Source organism: Piliocolobus tephrosceles, chromosome 6, assembly GCF_002776525.5.
Source record: "Piliocolobus tephrosceles isolate RC106 chromosome 6, ASM277652v3, whole genome shotgun sequence".
NCBI classification, from domain to species: Eukaryota; Metazoa; Chordata; class Mammalia; order Primates; family Cercopithecidae; genus Piliocolobus; species Piliocolobus tephrosceles.
The window spans coordinates 143,566,098-143,591,528 of NC_045439.1; positions in this window are offsets into that span (position 1 = coordinate 143,566,098).

Below are 25,431 nucleotides of genomic sequence, written 5' to 3' on the forward strand. Positions count from 1 at the left end.
AGAAAGAAAGAAAGAAAGAAAGAAAGAAAGAAAGAAAGAAAGAAAGAAAGAAAGAAAGAAAGAGAGAAAGAAAGAAAGAGAGAGAGAAAGAATCTATTAGCTCATAGAAGTAATCTACCTGCCTTCAGGCACAGCTGTATCCAGAAACTCAAATGATAGCATTGAAGATTGCCATCTCTCTCTCTCTCCCACCTCCTACTTGCTCTCTCCATGTCACAGGCAAGATGAGTATTGGAAGCCCTGCCACTTTAGCAAGCCCAGAGCAGAAGGAAGGAAGGCTTCTGACTGGCCTGGCTCGGGTCATGTGGCCAGGGAGCAGGCAGGATCAGCCCCATCCAATCCTGGTGGAAAGAATTCTCTATAAGAAGGAAAGGTTCTACTCTAAGAGGCAACAAGTAAGCGCAGCTCAGTGGAGTAAAACCACAGAGGTATTTACATCATTGTTTCTGGAGAGGAGGCATTTCCTCTTTTAGGAAACTCGGATGCACACTGGAGTCCCTCTGGATTTTCATACCAAGTGGGCCCTCTTCCCCCGCCTTCTCCCAGACCCCCTCATCCCCCGCCCCCATGAGGCAGGGATGATTACAATTCCTAGTTGAAACTTAGTCCCTGACTGTCCAGGGGCAGGGAGCCAATGGCAGTGTAACCGGCAGGTCTCTGGGTCTCTAGTTTTCTCAAGAGAGCATAATGACATGATGCTGACCGCACCGGCTGTGGACCGGGGCCCAGCAGTGCAGATGCTTCTGAGGCTTGTGGTTTAGTTCCTGCCAATGTCAACTTCTTTCTGTCTAACTTTAGAAATCCATGGTTGGCTTCCCTTGCATCAAAGAAGTCAAAGTATTCAACTCCAGAGGGTGTGTATTTTTAAAATGAAAACAACAACAACAAAATCAAAACAAAACCAGAAAGAGAGGAAAAGAAAATCCAATGATCTTTTTGGAGTCAGAGAAACTATGCACAGAGAGCCCTGGGCTTCACGGAAATGCTCCATGACGGTGGTGAGCCTGAATTAAACATATCTCCTCTGTTTTTAAAGCTAAAAAAAATCCTAAATGACCTTTAATTAGTAGACCTACTTCTTTCCTTCCCATCAAAGCCAAGTGTTTCATGCAGAGCTACATTTCCTAAAAAGGCCCTGGGCTGGAAGCTGAGCTCCTTCACCTTGCACATGATTCTACCCTGCAGACAGAATTCCCCCCATCCTCACGGCTGATCTGATGAGTGTTGGTGAGAGAGCAAAGGGGGAAAAGTGTCCAGGGGATGTCCCCCACCCCAGGAAAAGGGGTAGCCATCAGGAAATCTGGCCAAATTCCCACCTGGTGCTTTCCCTTGCTATGCCAACTTGAACAAGTGCCCTGAGCTTTCTAGCCTCTGTTTCCTCATCTGTTAAAAGTGGGGAGTCCTGATACCTGGCCAGGTCACCTTATGGTGTCAGATGTGGGCATTCTGAAAAGCACTGAACCCTCTACAAAAGGATGAAATTGTTGCTAGTCAATCCCATGCCTTGAGAGGCCAGCAACAAAAACTTTCCCCTCTGACTCCAAAAGATCCTTTTCTTTTTTTAAAGCATTCCTTCCCCTTTCTCCTGTCTTATCCGTCTCCTTGGTTCTTCTCTTCCTTCCCCTTGTCCTGTGGGCAAGTCATCTATCTGGTTTCCCAGCAATGGGAAGCTCAAAGAGAGGCGATGTGGAGGCAATGCTGGTGCTGGGGAGGTGGGGGTTCCCGAAAGGACTGAACTGGACTTGTGTAGGTGTCATAACTCGGAACCTCTATTTGTGTATCTTTTCCAGGTCATCTGGCCCTCCTCCCTCCCCTTGGACACGAGGGCTGTAAGAAAGCTTTAGTCCTTTTAGATCCAACCAGTGGTGTAACCCTCCAGGAAATTTTCCTCTGTTGGCTGCCCAAGTTGGCCAGACAACTTATCCTCTGATTGGCGGGGTCACACATCATTCCAAGGAAATGGCTATTTTTTCTGAAGGCCATGACAGTGAAGGAGAGGCAGGAAACTTCAAATAAAACACACACAGACTCAGAGAAGACCAGCATGTAACACTGATGGGCTCACACAGACTTCAGGATTAATTTGTAGACACTTCTTAAATTGAAGTGACTCGTTCAGGCAGCTGAAGACAGGACAGGCCCACAGGCTTCCCAGGCACCCAATCTGCTGAGCCTTTCTTTCCGTAGCTCCAGCTATTGCAGAGAAAGAAAAGCACTGACCACAGCCCCGCTGTGATTAAGCCCTAGGTGTGGACACTCAAGACTCCTGGAATCAGAGTCCCGTGTTTTTGTTTTTTAACTTCCTTTGTTTTTCCTTTTAAAATTGGCTCAAAATTGACACACAGTGAAATGCACATATGTTATCTTCAGGTAAACATGTATACCATGTCAACCAAGGTATAGAACACTTCCATTGCCCCAGAAAGTTCTTTTGTGTCCCTTCCAATCATATCCACCCCAAAGGCAACCATTCTGATTTCTGTCACCAGGGCTGAGTTTTGCCTACCCTAGATCTTCACATAAACAGAAAGCATACTGTATTTGTTCTTTTCTCTACTGTTACTTTCATGATGTCTGTGAGATTTATTCATGTTGTTGTGTGTAATGGTGATTTATTCCAATCTCTGCTGGGTACTGTTCCAGTATATGAAGATACCACAAATTGTTCATCCAGTGGCTCTGTTTGTGGACATTTTGGTTGTTTTCAATTTTTGGCTATTGTGAATAAAGCTGTAATAATGATCATTCATATACAAGTAGTTATGTAGACATATTTTCATTTCTCCTGGATAAATACCTATTGATGGAATTGCTAGGTCACAAGTAGGCAAACGATTCAATTAATAAGAAATGTATAATTGAAGTGGTTTTACTATTTTACACTCACCGGCAGTGGATGAGGGTTCCAGTTGCTCCACATCCTCACTAACATTTCATGTTGTCTGTCTTTATCCTGATGTGTGCTTAATGGTAGCTTATTGTAGTCTTAATTTGCATTCCCCTGATGATTAATGATGTTGAACACTGCTTCATGTGTTTATTGGCTATTTTTATGCCCCAAGGTCACAAATACGTTTTCTTCAAAAATTTTTATAGTTTTAGCTCTTATCATTAGGTCTATGATATGTCTAGAATTAATGTTTGTGTGTGGTGATACATAGTGCCCTAAGTTTATTTTTACCATAGATTTATCCAGTTGTTTGATATTTGTTGCAAAGACTTTCACTTCCCTGTTAAGTTGGTTTAGCACTTTGATTGAAAATCCATTCATGGTATATATGTGAGTCTATTTCTGGTCTTTCTATTCTGTTCCATTATATGTCTTTCCTTATACCAATACCACACTGTCTTGATTATGTAGCTTGACAGTAAGTCCTGAAGTCAGGTGGTATAAGGCCTCTAAATTTGTCTTTCTTTTTCAATATTGTTTGACTATTCTTTAGCTTTGTTTTTCCATATAAATGCATAATGACATGTTTCTTGTCATTTTCTACAAAAAACATTTTGAGATTCTCTTTGGGATTGCTTTAATCCGTAGATATATTTGGGAAGACTTGACATCTTAACAATATTGAGGTTTTCAATTTATGAATATGAAATAGCTCCTCACTTATAAAGTCTATTTAAATGTCTTTTAGCAATATTTTGTCATGTTGTGACAAATATTGTTCATATTTTATTACATTTATTCCTAAGTATTTTGTGTTTTGAGATATTAATGTAAAATGACTTAAAATTTTAATTTTTCAGTTTTTTGCTGCTAGTACATAGAAAGACAATAGACTTTTGTATGATCTTGTATCTTGTGACCTTTAAAAATTCAGTTATTAGTTGCTTTGTTGAGTTCTTAAGCTTTTGTGCATAAAAAATGATACTGTCTATAAAGACAGTTTTACCTCTTTTGTTCAAATTTTAATGCCTTTTATTCCTTTTTTGTTCTACTATTGCACTGTCTAGTATTTTCAGCACAGTGATGAATAAAAGTGGTAAGAATAGGTATTCTTGCCTTATTTCCATCTTGGGGGGAAGCATTTAATATTTTATATGAAGTTATATTTATGTTAAGTGTGAGTTTTTGACACATCCTTTATTAAACTGAGGAAATTATCTTCTCTTCCTATTTTGATAAGATTTTTATTATGATTGGATGTTGAATTTACCAAATTATTTTTAGGGATCTATGGAGATGATCACATATTTTTTTTCCTTTCACATATTTTTTCCTTTATTTAATCAATATTGTGAATTACATTATTTGGCTTTTCAAACGTTAAATTAACTTTACATTTCCAGGACGAATCCCACTTGGCCATGATGTATTATCTTTTTATGTTACTAAATTCACTTTGTGAATTTTTTGTTAAGACATTTTATATCTGTGTCTATGAAAGATATTAGTATGTACTTTTTTTTTGTCTTTGTCAATTCTGGTATCAGGATTATGCTGGCCTCATAAAGTGAGCTGGGAAGTGCTCTCTCATTTTTCTTTCTTCTGAAAGCACTTTTTATAAGATTAATATTATTCTTTCCTAAAGTATTTGATGAAATTAATGAGTGAGATCATCAGACACTGGAGTTTTCATGGTTAGAAGGTTTTTACATAAAAGTCAATCTTTTTAATAGACGCAGAGCTGTTCAATTTTTTTGCCTCTTTTTATGTCAGTTTTGGTAAGTTGTGCTTTTCAGATAATTTGTCCATTCTACCTACATTATAAAATTTGATAGTATTGTTGTTCATAACATCCTCTTGTTATCCTTCAAGTGTTTGTAAGATCTGTAGTGATGTCACTTTTCTCTCTCTCTCTTCCTCTCTCTGTCTCTTTCTCTCTCTCTCTCTCTACATCTACATATGTATATTTGCAATTTATATTTCTTTTTTCTCAACTAGTCTTACTAAAGCTTTATCAATTTTGTTCACCTTTTAAAAGAACCAGCATTTTCTTTGCTAGTTTATCCATTGTTCTTCAATTTTCTGTTCATTATTATCATCTCTAATCTTTATTATTTCTTTCTAATTCTGGGTTTAATTATTTTCCTTTTTGTAGCTTCTTAAAGTGGATGTTTAGATCTTTTTTCTATTATAAGTATTTAAATACATAGTTAAAGCACTACTTTAGCTATATCCCACAAGTCTTGATATACTGCGTTTTCATTTTTATTCTGTTCAAAATATTTTCTAATTTTTCTTACAATTGCTTTTTTATGCAAAAATGTGTTGTTAATCTCCAAATATTTGGGGGTTTTCTAAATATATAAATACCTTATTGCGATTGATTTCTTATTTCATTCCATTCTAGTCAGAGGACATACTATATATGATGTCAGTCCTTTCAAATGTATTGATATGCATCTTTTGGGCCAGCATTTGGTCTGTTTTATTGATTGCTTCTTTGTACCTGAAAAGAATATGTACTCTGCAGGTGTTGGGTGTAGGGATTCATAAATATCAGTGAGTTCAAGGTTGTTGGTACTGTTGTTTACATCTTTTTATGCTTACTAATTATTTTTTGTGGGGAGGTGCTGGTTGTTTTAACACGTTATGAGAGAAGAATATTAATGTCTCCAACTATGGTTGTTCACTTTTCTAGCTCTGCCTTTAGTTCTATATGTTTTTCTTCACATATTTTTAAACTCTATTATTATATGTATATACATTACAATTACAATTTCTGTGTCTTTCTAATGAGTTACCCTCTATATCATTGTGAAATGATAATTCTTCTTGTCTTAATGCCAGTCAAGCTGTCTTCTGCTAATGTGTGCATCTTTTTTAATACTTCTACTTTTATTGATCTGTGTCTTTATATTTAAAGTTTGTCCACATATTTTCTACTTCTAATGATCTCCATTTCTTTTTGTAGATTTGAGTTTTCTTTTCTTTCATCCTGAAGAACTCCTGCTGGTAACAAATTCTCTCAGCCTTTACTTATTTGAAACTGTCTTAATTTTGTCCTCACTTTTGAATACTATTTTCACTTGACACAGAGTACTGAGTAGATCAGTATTTTCTTTCAGTATTTTAAAGATGCCATTTTATTTTTAGTAGTTCACATTGTCATTCTGTTGTATTTAAAAGGCATTACTATTATAGTGTCTCTTGAGTGTATGATATGTCTTCTTTCTTATGACTGTTTTCAACGTATCTCTTGATTTTTGGTTTTCAGCAGATTCACTGTGATATGCCTAGGTATAGTTATTTCTTCATATTTATTTTACTTGGGATTCACTGAGCTTCTTGCATCTGTAGATTGACGTTTTTCACCAAGTCGAAAGATTTTCAGCCACTATTTTTCATAATTTTTTCTATCCCTTTTCTCCCTGTGTTTTTCATATTGAATTTCTCTCGATAAGTCATCAAGTCACTGAATCTTTCTTCTGTAATTTCCAATCTGCTAATAAATCCATCCAGTGAATTTTTTATTTCAATTGTTCTTTTCAGTTTTAATGGATTCATTTTGTTATTTTTTCTCTTCTGAGATTCCCTATCCACTCCCTGTGACCATATTTTCCCTAATATTCTTGAACAAACTTAAAATAGATGCTTTAAAATTATCATCTGTTAGTTCTAACATCTGAGACATCTTGGTATCTTTTTCTATGGACTGTTTTTCCTTTTTGTCTTAAACCACATTTTCTTTTTCTTCTAATGTCTAGTAATTTCTTTAAATGTATACTGGACATTGTGGGTAATACATTGTAAATACTTTATATTCTGTCATCTTCTTTTGAATTTTTGTTCTGGAAGGCAGTTAAGTTGCTGGATGGTCACTTTGAACTCATGGAGGCTTAACTTTGCACTTGGTTATACAGCATGTAATATTTGGTTTACCTTAATTTTAGGGTGAATTCCTTGGTTCTGGAATATAAATTTTGTTCTGCTAACTTGGTAGAAAAAACTCTGGATTTTATCTCTGCAGCTGCAGTTGAGCCACAGCTGAACTCTCTGCTCAGCTTTTATGGACTTCTAGCTGATGTTTCTGCTGGGCTTCTTGATGTCATTCCCATGCATGCACAGTTCAGGGGTTAGTCAATAATTTATGGGTCATTTATATGCAGATTTTGAGGCTCCCTCCTCAGAGGTTCTTTTTCAGGATGTCTCCCTTTTATCCCAGGTTCTTCTGGCACCCTTGAGCTCCAGCCTCTGATACCCAAAGTCAGAAAGACTACGGTTTTCTACTTGAGTTCTAGTTACCCCATGCCATGAAAACAGGGGCACTGTGCACTCAGGGGAAAAGCCAATTAAACATGAATTTCACCCAGTAAGGTTATTTTCTTAAATAATTTCACTCTAGTTTCTGCCTCATTTTGGCAGCTCTCCAATGCTTTTGAATACTTGTTTTTAATACTTTTTTCATGCATTAAAACTGTATTTTATGGGATAGTCTGATAGAAGCTGTTCTGACACTACCAGCATATGAACTTAGCCACTTCACTATCAAAGTTTGGGAAAAGTGATGCCCAGAGGGAAACAGTGACCTGCCCATTATCACATAGTAGTTATCGGCTGAACCAAGTCTTGAAACCAGGTTTCTTTGCTACCTTTGTTGTATCTTGCTGCTAGATGACCTTTAATGCTTTACAAAGGGCTACTGAATAAGATTCACATAGCCTCATGGATCCTCATCATAAGTATGTGGTGGAAGCCAAAAAAGGAAAAAGAGAAATTTTGATGTCTAATAATTTTAGATCATTCGGAGCCATCAGGGAGCCAGGTAGTAGGTTATAGAGACAGAGGCTCAGCATGTGGGCACTAAAAGGGACCAGAAATTCCACAGTGCCATGGCTTTAAGTACCACCAAGAGGCTGGCATCTGCCCAGTTTTATACCTGTACTCCAGACCCACAGGTACCTTAGACTCAATCCTTTCAGAACTAAACCATCCCGATTTTCCCCATCCATGATGCATCTTCTCCTGTACTCCCCAGTTCTGATCAAGATCTTACCATGAATCTACCTGGTTGTCCAAACTAGAACCTGAGAGCTAGTTTTTGACTCCTCCCTGGTTCGTTGTAGAGATTGACACAGATTCCACATCCTAAAAAGCTCCATCTCTTCCTTTTCATCTCTCCGGGCCCTGCTTTTGTTCAGGGTTTCTTTCCTACTCCCTGGTTTATCATGATATGTCCCACATCTGGTTAACTCCTACACACACCCCTGTCCAAAATTCCCCTATTGCCAGATGCAGATCTGTTGTTCCCTGACCTCTCACAGTCTACTGGGAAAACCAGGCAGATTAACATCTGGCTATAATACACAATGATAAGCCCTAATAGAAACTATGAACTTAGAGGGCATCAAAGCCCCTGCGTGGGGAACCCTCCTCTCTGCCTACAGAGGAATTCTGAGCAAACATCAAAGGGAGAGGAGTTTTCTCAATTATTCCTGGGCTCTACCCAACCTTGACCCAACGCCCCACCTATGCTAAGTCAGGGCACCCAAAATTGAACATTTTGGCTTCAAGGGGGTGTGAGGAGAGAAGATAAGCTTACATTTCAGAGAAGTAAAAAAGAGAATAAAGAACAAAAGAAGCAATTGGGTATTTAAATATTTGTACTAATTACCACCTAAAATCAGTTTCCTAAAAATAAGGGTAAAAATTCTTCCTGACCATCCTCTCCAACTGTCTCATTCTAAAAGTGAGGTTAAGATTGACTTCCTGTTTTTAAAACTTCAGAAAGTGAAAAAGGCAGAAAGCAAGTTGTTGAACAAGACATAGAGCTGCTCAGCACCTTCATTTCCTCCTCCTTAAGGAAAAAGGTGATCATAATCTTCCTAGGCAGCTCGCAAGGCTACTGCTTGCTTCAAGTAAGACAGCCAATGCAAAGGCCCTTTGAGAAATTCAAGATGCGATGACAAGAGGAATTATTATACCAGACACCTTTGTGTTCATTTTGCCTTCTCCTAAGAGATATCTGTTGCATCGCCCCTCCCAGACTGATTAATATTCCAAAGACACAAAATAACTTGAACAATTCAGAGAGAGACAGGTCTGGAAGGTGGAAGTCTTCAATATTTCCGGGAGACAGTGGGAGCCATCAATAATTCTAGGAGACAAGAAGACCATATAGAAATCCTCCTACTTGGTTTGAGTGTCCTTGATAACAAATGCCAAGACAGGCTATGAGATCTGGGAGAGTGGAGACCTGTGCTCTTGCCCGGTTTAAGGTCAGCATCCCTGGAAAAGACCGCACACCCCGATGAGAGGGGAGCATCTTGTTCTACCGCCTCCCTGCTGCACCATGTTGGGCACATCACGTCACTGCTCTGAGCCTCAGTTTCTGACCCCCCTCCCTCCTTCCCACTCTCCCATAGTTGTTGGGAGAGCAAGAAGAGATCAGGGATGCGGAAGCTCTTTGCAAACTATAAAAGGCTTCATACATTTACATTGTTGTCATCACTATCTGCGTGACTTGTGCTTTGGTGGAATAAGTCCATCTATGCAAGGCAGGCCTTTGAAGGTATTCTAAGCCTTGCAGGCCTCCTGCTGCCCTCAACGTAAGCCAGTGGTGGAGTATGGTTTTTATCAGGAAGGCTGGCGGGAGACCAGACACCACATAGCCTGCGGAACCTCAGGATACAGGCTGGCCCCGCCAGAGCTACTTGACCCCAAACCATTCCGGGGTCCTGCTCTGGCCTTTGCAGTCCCCAGTTTCCACGTGGTACTAGGTCTTGGCGTAGAGTGGAGACGGAGGTGTTCTCTTTCTCTCTCTTGCAAAGCAATATTAGGAAATGCATCAGGATTTAGATTCCCAACTGGAACTCCAGGCTGTCCCCTTAATTGATTTCTTTTGTTTCCCTCAAGTCCTCAAAAATGTGTCGACATCCATTTGGAGCTGCCGTCCACCAGGCGCACACTGGCCAACTTTCTTCAATTAACGAGCTGAGAATGAAATTGAGAGCCTCACTTGCCACAGCCACAGCAGGAGATTGACCTTGCTTTGGTGATTAAACAAAACGTCAGTGCTGTGTCTGTGAAATATAAGTTATTAAAAACTGGCCACGCCAGCTAGCTCGGGCGGTGCGTTATCACTGATGACCATTGTCTTGGCTGTGGCTGGCCATCCCCTGACACTCATCTCCAAACTTGGCCTGTTTGCTGCTTGTGCCTTTGGTCAAGTCAGTCCCCCTGCCCAGCACACCCTCTCTATAGCTATGTGCTTGTCAAAACACAGCCAGCCTTCAGGACCCAATTATTTGGATTTTTTATTCATTCAATAAGCATGTTGAATGTTCACTGTACACCAGACTCTTGTCATTTATTCATTCTATAAAAATTTATTAAACGAACAAGACAAACACCACTTTTATCCTCACAGAGCTCGGAGCCTTAGAGGGACACAATTTAAAAGGCGACTCTTGGCCAGCCAGGTGCAGTGGCTCACACCTGTAATCCCAGCACTTTGGGAGGCTGAGGCGGGCAGATCACTTGAAGTCAGGAGTTCGAGACCAGTCTGGCCAGCATGGTGAACACCCATCTCTACGAAAAATACAGAAATTAACCAGGCATGGTGGTGGGCACCTGCAGTCTCAGCTACTCGGGAGGCTAAGGCAGGAGAATCACTTGAACCCGGGAGGCGGAGGTTTCAGTGAACCAAAATCGCACTACTGCACTCCAACCTAGGCAACAGAGGGAGACTCTGCCTAAAAAAAAAAAAAAAAAAAATTAATTTAGTCTAAGGTGGCATACTGGATTTAGGGCAGTGACAGATGTGTCTGAGTGCTATGGGGTACTGGGAAGGGCCACTGGCTTCTGGAGAAAGTGCTATATATTTTTAAATATTTTTGCAATGAAAACTTTCAAATATTTATTTGGAACTGTTTGAAGAACCCCTCAATGCCCACCACCCAGCTTTAGCATCGATCATCTCACAGCCAGCCTTTTATCTCTAATCCTATCTGCTTCCCCACACTCTTATGCTATTTTGAAGCAAATCCCAGACATCATGGTATTGTCTCCACGAGTCCACACCCCTTCTAATCTGTACTGCTCAATGACTTTAGGCCAGCTTTATGTCAATAAGGGAGCCACCAAAGTGTCCACGGAGCACTGACCAGCCTTGGCATCAGACAAATCTGAGTTCAAATCCTGTTTTCCCCACCTACAAAGCTGCTGACTGTGCAAACAACTTAACTACTCTGGGCCCTGCATTCCTCATCTGCAAAATAGGGATACTATTTCTGAGTTTCTAGAGTTGTTCTGATAATTAAATTATGTAAAGTATATAAAGTGCCCAGCACAGCACCTGGCCCTGAGTCAGTGCTCCATAAATATTCCCTCCCTTGTCTTGCTGTGCCCTGGGTCACTGTGAGAGTACCATGAAGCAGCTGAGTATGTTTGACTATGATATTTCACTTCAGACATGCTAAGATGTGATCGGACATTCCCAGAGGGCAGACTCCTGACCACGGTATAGGCCCAGCCCAGACAGTTATTACAGTAAGACTTCTTTAATGTCAGCCTTTCTCACCTACTCTTTACATAGTGTGGACCAGTGGTCTGCGTAAGGAGTAGTCCACACCATGTAAAGAGTAGGTGAGATCGGCTGACATTAAAGAAGTCTTACTGTAATAACTGTCTGGTCTGGGCCTGAACCACCATCACGTGGGTTCACTGCAGAGAGATGTTGCTTAGGTTTTGCAAAGTTCAAGTCGTGACGTTGGCCATTCCTTTCACACTTCCCTTTGGGAAGAAGGGAGACTCTAGGCAAGGGAGAATGTGTGCACCTAAACTGAGCACTTGCAAGCTTGCTTTTCGAAGGCTCGACCTGCTTTTGGCTGCTGCGAGCACCAGCCTCCTCTCTACTCTGGGTGGCAGCTGGTGATAAAGCCCCAATAACTCAGACAAATGTGGTTGACGCCAGAGAGGAGTCAAGGGCCTGGCTGCGACGTCTGGGGCCAGCTTGGTCTTGGACCTCACTGTATGTTTACAAGTTTCCCTTTGACAATTCAGTTTTGAAGATGGGCTTCATTAAAGGGCAATTATAGGTTAAGTAACTTGTTGGCTCATTGCCTAATGTGGAAAACTCGACTGTGACAATCAGATAATTCTGAGATTAAGCAAGACAGCAATTGCTACTGAAAGAAGAAGCTTAGCAAGAGGATAAAAGACTCTCCCCAGCCATGACCTCATCCCAGCTGCCCGTCTGGGCAGGAAGTCTGGATTCAAGGGGCCAGCAGGCTCTGGGAACCTCTGGCATCGGGGGTGACCTCTTCTGGGAAAGGAGACCACAAAAGGCAAAATGCTGTCCCATTGAACCGCAAGATTCCCCTCTTCCTATAGGGCTCAATTCTCCCAGAGGCTTCTCCTGGGTGCCAGGGGTGAGCCAAGCTGGTCTGTGCTGTGGCCTCTGTTTGTACCCGGCTGTTTTCCATCAGCCCACCCTTGCTAATACCTCCACTTTCCCTCTCCTTCCACATCTCTGACTATCCATGAAGCTTCCCTAATGCAGAAGGGGTGAATTACCTCAATCTTCCTGAAGAATTTGGTGTCAGATAGGAAATTTTCTATTATGCGTCAGAAAATCCTACCCCAAACTATGACTTGTGCAGAAAGGGGGATTTATATCCTCATCTACTCATGTAACTAACAGGCTCAGAGGGTGTTGACCTCAGGAATAGCTGGATCCAGGAGCATTAAACAATGCCCTCTCCGCTGCTTGTCCATTATAAGCCCCATTTTCAGAGCTCTTTCCACACGGTGGCAAAATGGCCACAGGAGTTCTGGTTCAGCTGGGAAAAAAAAGCCTTGTTTCCTGATGATTCCTGCCAAAGTTCTCTTATTCGATCTGATTGGACCAGTGTAAATCATGTGACGGGTAAACTCCACATCCTGATTGGATGTTCTTTGGTTACATATATGCTCTACTCTACAGCAGGTGGAAGGCTTATTAGGAGGGCATGGCCTGAGGATAAAGGAGGGATAGATCCCTCTTTTATCAGAACAGAACAGGGTGTTGTTCTCAAAAGAAGGGGAGAAAGATGCCAAGAACCAAATATCTAATTAATATACTTCTGGCCTCTGTCATGCATTCATGTGTTTATTTTTATTACTACTATTTATTTCATTTTTTTGTTTTTTTGAGACAGAGTCTAGCTCTGTCACCCAGGCTAGAGTGCAATGGCACAATCTTGGCTCACTGCAACCTCTGCCTCCCTGGTTCAAGTGATTCTCCTTCCTCAGCCTCCCAAGTAGTTGAGATTAGACATGCACCACCACGCCCAGCTAATTTTTGTACTTTTAGTAAAGACAGGTTTTCACCATGTTGCCCAGGCTGGTCTCGAACTCTTGGCCTCAAGTGATCCACCCACCTCGGCCTCCCAGAGTGCTGGGATTACAGGCGTGAGCCAACACACTCCGCCTGTCCTGCATTTAAATATTAACTTTGTGATAATCTTGTCTCTCAGGTAGATTTTTAGTTCCTGTGGGGCTGTGGTTCTGAAAAAGTGGTTCCCAACAAGCAGCAACAGCATTACCTGGGAATGTGTTAGGAAGTTTCCAGCCCAATCTGACTCTATCTGAGCCCCTGGAGTCCCTCAGGTGGGTGGCCATGTGTCCCAGGTCTCCATGCCCCTGCTACAGTGGTCAGTGCCATCCTGACTTAGCCCAGTTGATATTCACGAGGGCAGGATGGGGTGATAGCAAGAGCTGTGGATTAGCAAGGTCGGAACAAGGCTCCCAGACCTGGCCTGGGCCCTGAAGGACACATTCAACTCTCCTGCACCTCACTTTCCTCATCTCCAAATGAGAGGCTCAGGAGTAAGGATTCTGGATCCACATCGTACGACACTTGGGTCTGCGGAGCTCTCTGGTGGACCCTGGGCAAGAGGCTGAGGTGGGTGCATGGAAAGAAGGAAGGGTGGTTCCTGCCTTTGCTGACTTTATAGTTCAGAACAGTGACACTCAGGTGACTAAAAACCAAGACAGCTGGTCCTATTTCCAGGTTCAGGAGCAGGACACAAACACACGAGGTCCTGCAACAGCAGGATACCACTGTGGGCTTCCTGGAGGGGGTGAGCCTTGAAAAGGGAGTTTGATTAAAGAGTAAAGGGAACACCCTTGAAGGAGGCGGAGAAACTGCTGAGCAAGGGCGTGGAGGCGGGTTTTTGTCGTGTGTTTGGAAGTGGGGACAAGACTCCCTGGCTCTCCCTTGCTTCATATGACACAGGCTGTGTCTTCCTCTCCGCACCTTGTAAAATCTTGCCTCTTCTGCCCTAGACAGCTGTGGACCTGTTTTTTCAGAGTGTGTGTGCTCAGAATGACTTCTAGGTAGGCTCGGAGATTGGGTGGAGGCGGAGTGAATGTGATGCTGTAATTAGATTCACCTACAAGACTGAACCAGCTTCCCCGCGGCTCTGATCCAGGCAGCAGCCCCGTAACACAGGATATAAGAGGGGTTTGGAACGTGGATCTGGACTGTTGAGAGGAGGCGGAAGATGAGGAGTCCTGGGCCAGTGTAAGGAGGGAGACAGTGGAGGGCATCTCTCATCGATTTTCTCATTTGTTCAATCAACAGCCAAACATTGACTGAACGTCTGCTCTGAATTAAGGCCTATTCTGGCACTGGGACTGCAGAGGCTCCGTAGTTCTGGATGTCAGTTAATGCTGAGCATTTGCAGAGTTTGTCTAAACCCCCCATTTTACAGGTGGGAAAACTGAGGCTCAAACCCAAGCCACACAAGAGGTCAGTGACCTGGCCAAGACAGGCCAGGCCCAGGCATGTCCCCGCCAGCAAAAAGGGAATGACTCCAAGAGGCTGGAGCCTGTAAGGACCCAAGCCTCACCTGGCAGGAGAGGGAGAGTAAGCAAAGATGCAGCCTCAGGGCCTGGGAGGGGTTGAAGTGTCCAGACACAGATTCCTAAGAGTGGAACAATTAGCAACAGATGAAATTCAGACAGCTGGCCCCAGGGCAAGTTCAACAAGCAGCCACCACAGGGAAGAGGTTTCTGGGAGTCTGGCCCTAAGCAGGATGGGGGTGAAGAGACCAGGTACTGTGATCAAGTGCTGGAGGAGTGGGGGTTGTAGCCCCGGAGAAACTGATGTGCTTGGTCCTATGTGACAAAGGCAGGCCTGCAGGGTGAGGAGCCAGCCCCTCTGCAGCCCCTTTTGCGAAAGGCCACTGCGGATGCAGAGCTGAGCCTAGGAAAGGGCCCAGCACTACAGCTGGGATGCAGCAAACCTGTGGCTGATCTGCTGGTGGCCCACAGCTGCAGAGCTGGAGGGCCTCAGCCAATAGCAATATCAATCATAATAGCAAGGACAAGACAAGGCTTACCATGCACCCAGCACTGTGCTAAAACCTGTGTGCACTATGTTGGTAAATCCCAGCAACAAGTACATCACCATATCACAGATGAGGAAACTGAGGCACAGAAAGGTCAGGTCCTTGGTCAAGACCACACAGTTAGCAAGGAATAGAGTTGAACTTGAACACAGGGAGCTGGATTCTAGGGCCCATGTCTTGATGAGATTCTCATCTCCTTGCTATGGTCCAGCCTTTTTATTATGTACATTTTCAAACATACACGAAAGAGGAGAAAATGGTTATATGGACCCCCAGTGTATCTGTCATCCGGCTTCAGCATCGATCCACATTTTGCGATCTTATTTATCTACAGACCTCACTATTTTTAGGAGAGGGTTAGGGTATTTTAAAGCAAATCATAGATATCGTATCCTTTCAACCTTAAGCACTTCAATCTGCATATGGAATAGATAAGCATATTTTTCTTTCACATAACCATTATGCTGTTATCACACCCAACAAAATCAGCAGTGACTTCTGGATGTCATCGACTACACAACCCAGGGGCAAGTCTCTCTGATCATCTCCAAGCTGGCTTTTTACAATTGCGTCCAATCAGGACGCAAATTAGATCTACCCATTGCATTCGTTGCTCTGACACTCAAGTCTCTCTGATTCTCAAGTTTCCCCTCCCTGCTTTCCCATGCCAACCAGTGGAACCTCCTTTTATAGATGGGAAATGAGGCCGTGTTCGTGGTCTCTTCCACGACTAGGCCCCAGCCAGCTCTAGTTCATTTCTGCTGCCGCCATCGTGGCAGATCCTTGTCTTATTTATTCTTTTCGATGTTTGAACTAGCTGAGAGGTTAGCAAGAACGGGCATCCTCAAGCTCCGTGCGTTCTCAGGATATAATTCACTTTAATCTTTTAAGCATTTGACAGTATTTGCTCGAAAGAAGGAGCAACAAGTACATAATTATTGCACTAATTAAGCTGCCAAAAACACAAGCGTGAGGCAAGAGCACCTTTGAAACGGGGAGCCCACGACGCATTAGCATCTGCTGTAAGCTTATTAATCACCTAACAGGCAATTAGCAAGCTGTTACTGTTTGAGGCTGCTATGTAAATAAATTCTTGGGTTAATTTCTTCCTCTGATAATAAAGAAAACATTATGAAAATTAGCTAAGCGACAATGTAAATGATCTTCACTGTTAATTATATGACAGCGCTACATATGCAAGGACCCCAGCGCTGATAAGGGACTGGCTCCCTCCTTCCCCATTGCCCATCCCCAGCCCCCACCTTGGCTCTGCCACTTTAAAAATAAAAGTGTTGACACAGGTAAGGAGGGGGAGCTTTGGGAACTGGAGTCACAGCTGTTTGCTTGCAGCTTGCCCAGAGCAACTGCCAACTCCTGCAAACTGGGATGTTTTGTCGCCTGAACCTCAAGTGACCTTGGGCTGGACCTGTGACCCCAGCTGGCAGGAAGGGAGCAAGGAAGGGGCAGAGGACCTGGGGTTTTCCCCACCCATGGCGGCCTGCTCCCAGAGGCCTTGCAGCAGTGCTGAATAGACTCTTGGGTTTGTGTCATTGTCACATGGGAGAACTCCTGGGTACTACTGTGCATGTGGCATTGCTAGACAGGGGTCACCTAGCTCACCAGTCTGGGTCAGGTGTGTGGCATGAGGCAGGTACAGGCTGTGTAACTCAAGTTCAAATCCTGCCTCCACCACTCAATGTCTGTGTGACCTTGGACAAGTGACCAAATTCCCCTCAGCCTGTTTCTTCATTTGTGAAATGCAGATGATGGTACCAGAACCTGCAGAGGGTCACTGTGAACAGATAATAAGGGATAATTCTCAGAAAGCCCTTAGCACAGAGCCCACCTGTGGTGAGCGCTGGATACATGCTCACTGGCATTATCATCATTGATCTGGTCATTCCAAAAGACACTGATCATATGCCAAAATCTGTGCCAAGTGCCAGAAACCCAAAGAGGAAAAGGCACAGCCTTGCCATCATGAGATGGGAGAGCCAGGACCTGTGTGTCAAAATAGCCAGCCCTGCCAGGCAGCCAGGCCATGAGCCAGAGGAGAGGGACAGCCCAGGGCCCGAGGTGTTGTGGCAAGGTGGGGAGGGGATGAAGCCAGCGTCTGGCTTCCTCGAGGGCTGGGTCTTGGGCACTGTTTTGGTTCTAAGCAAGTCCTGTAGTGTAATGGAGGGAGGATGACTTTGGATCAGATGATGGTTTGTCTTCCCTTAAGGAAGCTCACTGCTTTGAGACTTGTTTCTCACTTGGTTATGGAAGCAGAGGTAAGTGACAGGAAGCATTCAGCACAAAGCCTGACACACGCTGGATGCACCATAAGGGTGGGTCCTAAATTGTAGGATGGAGGGCAGACCAGAAAGGCTTCCAGCTAGGATCAGCCTCTGAGAGCTTTAAGGTCCTCTGAGCAGGGGAGAGGGGCCTGTGTACTACTGTTGAAGGTTGCCCAGATGCCAGCATCTTGCTTGACCAGGTCCTGATGCGTGTTGCCTTACAAAAGCAATCCCCCGAGTTAGTCCTATCAGATACTCAATGAGGAAAGGGGTTCAGGGTCAATTGAGTTAGGGAAACTCCCGGTTAAAAAGGTTCCTTTGCCAGGTGTGGGGGCTCACACCTGTAATCCCAGCACTTTGGGAGGCCAAGGCGGGTGGACCACAGGGTCAGGAGTTCAAGACCAGCCTAGCCAACATGGTGAAACCCTGTCTCTATTAAAAATAGAAAAATTAGCCAGGCATGGTGGCAGGTGCCTGTAATCCCAGCTACTCAGGAGGCTGAGGCAAGGAATTGCTTGAAACCAGGAGGCAGAGGTTGCGGTGAGTGGAGATCTCGCCACTGCACTCCAGCCTGGGCTGGAATCTCAAAAAAAAAAAAAAAAAAAAGATTTCTTTACTATACGGCTTTTATGAGCATCTGATATGCCCATATCACAAAGTGCAAATGCTTCCATACATGAAGAGACAATGTTGACGACTTTGAAAAATGTTGAATAAAATAATATCAGTTATAGAAATATATGCATAGTTCTATATCATTTATATAAAGCCTTAAACATGTACAATAAGGTATTGTTTAAGGAAATGTATAATCTCTTGATAGGAAGATAGATAGAAGATAGATAGATAGATAGATAGATAGATAGATAGATAAAACTAAAACGTAAAACAAATGAATAAACAAAAAATTAAGAATTTTGGTTATTCCTGGGACACAAGGAACTTCAAATTCAAATTCCTTCAAAGGAATTATAATGGTCTATTTCTTTAGCTGAATAGTGGGTACATAGGTGTCTTTCTATTTTTATACCTTTTCTAAATACATATATACACACACATATAGAAACATACATATAAATATATATACATGTATACACATACATCTTTTTGTATATTTGAAACATTTTATATTAAATATTTTTAAATAAAGAAGATTGAGCAAAAGTTACAGACAGTTCACAGAAAATAAAATGTAAATAGCATTTGTATGTAAACATAAAAAAATGTAAATACTGGATGAAAAAGGCTCATTCTCACTATGAAAATTAAAATCACAGTGAAATATAATTTTCTACCTTTTACATTGGCAAAGAACGAAAGTGTGATAATGCATTGTGCTGGTAAGGACAGAGGGAAACAGGCATGTGCCTAAATTGCTGGTGGGAGGGAATCTGGCACAACCACCCTGGAAGGCAATTTGGCAACATTGATCAAAACTGAGAATGCATATTCCCTTTGACCCAACATTCCATTTCTAGGTTTTCTGCTTTACAGATAAACTCCTAGGATTGCAAAATGACTTGTGTACAAGAGTATTTACTGCCATGATGATTGCAATAGCAAGAGATTGGAAGCATCCTAAATATGCATTATAGGACATTTAAATAAATTATGGTACATCAGCAGGATGAAGTGCTATATGGCCATTCAAATGCAGGAGACTGCTCTATGTGTACTGATAAGGAAAGAGTGCCAAGATACATTGTTATGTAAAAAAAAATGCTATGCAGCATACAGTATGCTCTCATTCCATGAAAATATGTGCATATATATATATTACCTATGTTGTATATTTATATGCATATAGGCTCATCCATGCATGACTATCTCTTGAAGGCCTCCCAAGAAAACAATGTGTTCTTCTGATGTGGGGACCTGGGTGGTGGGACAGGAGAGGGAAGGAGACTTACTTTCTGCTGTATGTAAATCACAACTCATAGCAGATCCAGCCCGTCCTTTCCACATTACCTGTGTCTTCTTCCAGCCTCAAACAGTGACAGCACTGTGTGGGCATCAGCCCATTTCACAGAGGTGCCATCCTGCTCTTGCACTTCCTCTTGCTTCACCCTCAGGGCATCTCTGTGGACCTTACCACCTCAGGACCACCCCTAGTGCCCACGCTTGCCCAACTCAGACGCAAGGGAAAATTATCTTCCATGGAGCCTATCGGAGACAGGACCTGATGGAAATTTCTTCCCGCTTGTCCCTTGCAATAGCAATCCTGAAACACAGTTTAATACAGCTTCTCAGGGAATAGTCCCTTGGGATCCAGCAATCAGTTGCACTTAGCGGCAGCCAGCTCAGTGTCAAATTTTCATGTCGGCTCTTCCTGCTCAGCGGCCCACTCCCTAACCCTCTCCCTAGGACTGCACTTCTAATCAAGTCATAGTATCTAAGCTCTGTTTTTTAGGGGGCTTGGGCAAAGACAAACTCTTTCGTACCTTTAGATTTCATCCCTTGTAATGTACCTACTAATATGTATATACATAATATGCGTATTGTACAGTAACATATTTGTATGCACTAATATACACTTTGAGTCTGCAAGAACGGATAGAGAATAACACATATACATTTCCTACTCTTGGTTGACTGCGGTCCCTCTTTTTTGGGTACCCGCTGTCTTCTTGGCATTCCGTGGGAAATAGCTGGTAATCCACCCCACACTGTTTTGCATCCCAGTTCTCTCCTCTGGGGCCCCCTAGACAAGCCTCTGCCTTTGTTCCATGACAACCACCTCATAAACTGAAGGCCCTTATCCTTCTCCTCTTTTCCAGTTAAGGTCTTCTGCTACCTTAATAAGGTCTCTGACAGGCTCCCCCAGACCCCTTGACAGTTCAGCCATTCTCCTCTCTACAGTCTTCAAACCTTGATGTGCTTTTTAATCTATGATGCCTAGAAATAAACAAAAATCTTGGAAAGTGGCCGATGAGCACAGACAAAAATGAGGCTGTCACTCTTCCGGCTCTGGACACATTGGCTCTGCCCAGTCTGTGGAAGAGGAGAGACCTCCCTGTTTAGCGGCTCCATCACACTCTGGCTTCTATTGATCTTGTGGCCAACAGATTCCCCCTGGTCTTTTGCACAGGACCGGCTGCAAGCCAGCCTCCCACATCCTGTACTTAGGCAATCGATTTTTCTGAACCTGAAATGCAAAGCGCATACTCACTCATCCCTGGTAGGCTGTATCTTGCTAGAATCAGCCGCCGGCCCAGGCCTGCCAGGATCATGTGAAACCTAAATTGGCCAGCACAGCACAGGGAGGTGGAGAAATTTGCCCTTAGGCTGGTTTGCCACAAACTGACTGTGTGACTTTGAACGAGTTCTGTGTCTTTGTAGAGTGGGAAGGGGTGACCTGTAAGGTCTTGCCCAGCCTGACACTCTGAAACACTTGAATGATCACTCTCTCTCCCAGCTTTGTGATCAACCTGCCCTCTGTGTCTGCATCTACCAGGCTGCTGATCCAAGTGTACTGATGAGATCAGGGCCAAGCATGGACCTTGAAGGCAGGCTACCAGTGACCCCCTCTAGGTGGAAATGGAACCATCCATCACCCTATTTTGGTTAGGTTTGTTCAATGAGCTATGAAACCACTAGCTGATTTATGACCAGCCCACATTTGGGTCTGTCTTCTGTTTACTATCCTGCCTTTTCTCATCCATTGGCTTTTACGTGTGAAAACACCTGGCCCAGTGCGGTGGCTCAAGCCTGTAATCCCAGCAGTTCGGGAGGCCAAGGCAGGTGGATCATGAGGTCAGGAGATTGAGACCATCCTGGCTAACAGAGTGAAACCCGATCTCTACTAAAAGTTAGCTAGGCATGGTGGCGGGCGCCTGTAGTCCCAGCTACTCAGGAGGCTGAGACAGGAGAATGGCTTGAACCTGGGAGGTAGAGGTTGCAGTGAGCCGAGATTGCGCCACTGCACTCCAGCCTGGGCAACAGAGCGAGACTCTGTCCCAACAAACAAACAAACAAAAACAAACAAACAAAAAACACCTAACACAGTGTCTGTCCAGAAGTCTAAGCAAGGTATGTGCACGCTTCTTTTTGCTTCCTTCTCAGCTCTGCTATAACGATGTTCCTGCTCTGTATCTCCTGCCTTCCTTTATACCTGACTCGCCATGTGACTCCATGGCTTTGCTAAATGGACATGGGCTTTGTAACAACCGTGTTTGTCCAGCCGACCACTAGAGTGGGGCTGAGTAGTCACCAGGAGGTCCCCAGAAAATTGACCTCTGAACAACTCCATATTCATTTCTACTGATCTTGGACCAAAGAGAGAAAACTTTACACTTGTTTTGCCTTAGTCTCGGGGTAGGAACTTGGTTCATTTCCATTCTCAGTGTTTCTAAATCCTAACCCCACTGGAAGGATTATGGTGAGCACCTCAGGAAACTTTGCTTCCAAAGGCACATGGAACACACATCCAGGAAAATTAAATTTTACATTTAAATTTAAAAATTTATCAAATTAAAATAAAATGGAAATTCTTCCACCAAGGTATTTATCTAGCAGGTAAAAAAATAACACAGACTAAAGAAAGAGAAAGATGGAAACACTGGTCTTTATGAAATGGACAAGATTCTCTCATTGAGTTATTGGAAAGATCGAATGCAAGTCTATGTGGTCTCTCCTGGCACACTGGCACATTGCGGGTGCTTAACGTTTTGCTTTTGTTTTTTTGTGTACCGAGGGTATTCTGATTATTCAGATGTTAGAGAGTTGGAGAGGTCTTTAAAGATCTGCTAATGAATCCTCTTTTTTTTTTTTTTTTTTTTAGACAGAGTCTCACTCTGTTGCCCAGGCTGGAGTGTGGTGGTGTGATTTCGGCTCACTGGAACCTCCACCTCCCAGGTTCAAGTGATTCTCCTGCCTCAGCCTCCTGAGTAGCTGGGACTACAGACATGGACCACCACGCCCAGCTACTTTCTTTTGTATTTTTAGTAGAGATGAGGTCTCACCATATTGGTAAGGCTAGTCTCAAACTCCTGATCTTAAATGATCCACCCACCTCAGCCTCCCAAAGTGCTAGGATTACAGGCCTGAGCCACTGTGCCCGGCCATGAACCCTTTTTTAGCAGATAAGGACACTAAGGCCCAGAGAGGAGCAGAAGGAGAGGCAGCCAGTTGCTAGCTCTTTGTCCTCCCACCAGGAGACCGTAGTAAGTTGCTAATGATAGTATAAGGTAGTGATAATGGCTAACACGCATCGAGTACTAACTATGTCGTACCACTGTTCTCCCACCCCATCCTCACAACAACCTTACAAGAGAGGTATTATTATTTTTTCAAGTTTCTAGGTGGGGAAACAGAGGCACAGAGAGGTTAAGCAATTTGCTCAAGGTCACACAGCAAGTAAGTGGCAGGACAGGGCTTCCACTCCAGCAGGCCAGCCTCAGAGGGTGCGAACGCAAAGGGCTGAAGCAATGTCTGGGAAAGCGTGCTGACTCCCTGCTTCTCCTCTTGCCACTGAGAGGGACTCTCCACACAGCTGCAGGTCTTGTCCTCGTCAACCATTAGTGCGCCAAGACTGTTCCTCTACTCAGCCCCCTCCAGGACCCCTCATTTGGCGGGAATCAAACCACACACCCGCTTGGTCCTCCTCGGTCCACACATGACTCTGGCCTGTCTCTCTGAGCTCCTGCTCACTGCCCTCCAGCCACACAGGCCTCCTGGCTTTTCCTTGAACCTACTGAGTTCATTGGCTACTCAGAGACCACACGCCTACTGTTTCTTCTGCCTGGAACGCTCTTCCCCTGGGTTTAATTCACGTATCTGCACAAATGTCACCTCAGAAAGGCTTTCCTCAAACCATTGGAAGTTCTCCTCTCCCTCTCTTGACTGTCATTCTCTTTCCCCTCCCTTGCTTTATTTCTCTTCCCAGTGCTTACCCTGATCTGACAGGGGTTTGCATGATCTATTTGGGCCTCCATTATCTGCCTTCCCCAATGGAAGGTGGGAGGCCGTGAGTTCCCTGCTGCATCCCTAACACCTAGCACAGTGCCTGGCACATTGCAGTTACCCAATCCATCTTTGTTAAAAGAATGACTAGATGCGATTGTCTCGCTCTCCCGACATCCAGGCCAGGGCTCAGGCACCAGGATCACCTGCTGAGTGAACGAGTGAGCATAGTCAGGAGGCAGTTGTCTTAAACATCCCCACCCTGGACCCCTCCTCCACATGTTGAATCCTGGAGAACAGACAGGGGAAAGCTGGCTTTCTAGTGTGCAGTGGGCTAGACCAGCCCGGGGACCCCATCATCAGGGCCTAGAGGGCAGATAGGGAACAGACTGGAGTTAGAGGCCAGGAACAGGGGAGGGAGCAGCCCCCAAGGGCTAACCAGGCCCAAGACAGCATCATTTCCAAAGGCCCATCCACGAGGATCCTAGTATGTAGAGCCAAGGCGGAAAGTGCAGACTCCAGAACTAGCACACCTATTCCTGGTCAGTAACCTTGGACCACCAGTGCTCAGCTGGCCTCCTCATCTGCCAGGCTGCAGCAAATGAGCTGCTGGACGTGAAATGCCCAGCCCAGGGCCTGCAGGGCAGAGATAGTTGTCACACACACCTTCCTCCCCTCTTTGGTTCCCCTTTCCCCTTTTCTCCTTCCCCTTCCTCTCCAATACCTTTGTCCTTCACGCTTTCCTTCAGGGTCAGGCTGGCTGAGGCTTCCAAGCTGGTGCATTGTCCATGAGGGCAGGGAAGACACTCCCCCAATACTTATATGTACTCTACTGAGTCTTCCAGAGACCCTGCTCACTTTCTCCTAAACTCAAGAGCTCCTGGAACATGGCATTGGAGGCGCCTTGATTACATGCAAGAGGGGAGGAAGGGAGCCCACAGTACTTCTTTGTGTTCATTTCTGTACTTGAAGTAAAATTCACGGGACATAAAACCAACCATTTTAAAGTGTACAGTCCAGGGGCATTGAGCGCCTTCCCAGGGTTATGCAACCATCACCTCTATCTAGGTCCGGAACATTTTCACTGCCCCCAAAGGAAGCTCCATACTCATTACATGGTCTTTCCCCGTTCTCCCTCCCTGAATCCCTGCAACCACCAGTCTGCTTTCTGTCTCCATGGATTTGCCTATTGCGGACATCTCATTTAGATGAAATCGTACGATGTGATCTTTGTATCTGGCTTCTTTCATTCCAGGCAATATTTCCAAGGTTCATCCACATTGTAGCAGGTGTCAGTGCTTCATTTCTTTTCAGGGCTGAATAATATTCCCCAGCAGTGCTTCTTAATGTATGAGAAAGACAGTGTCCATTCCACATTTGGGCAGGGCTTTTCCTGGAGCTGGGCAGGGGCATGTGGAAGGAATTCAAAGAAGGAGTAAGGAGGAAAGACAGAGGGAGGAAGGAGGGAGGGAAAGAGAGAGAGAGGGACGCCACCCTCTAACAAGGATGAATGCAAGCCGCAGGGCTCAAGAGGATGCAGCTTCCAAGCCATGAGGGTTTGGTGACACTCAAAGATCAGTGAACGGTAAACACCTGAGCTAGGCAGCCCCAGGCTGGGCACGAAGCCCCAGAAGTCACAGCTTCTGCCCCGTGCATCTTGCCCACTCACTGTTCTCACAACTTTCTCTTCTTGCACACGGGTCCTTTGGCAAGGCTGGCACCCCTGCCGCCCTGCAAAGACAATGGACACCCCAGTCTTTGGAGTGGCCTTTCCTCTCTCCCACTGCTGGGGGACCTTGGTGTGGGTCAGGGTCGCTGCAGGGGCCGACTGCACTGTCCTGGCGCCTTTGCCAGATCACAGAGGCCCGGACCCCCACTACTTAGCTGTGGGCCAGAGCTTTGGCTTTGCGCTCCGTGTCGAGGAGACATTCAGGGCACAGGCCAGGGCAGATGGGACTCCCACGTTCTT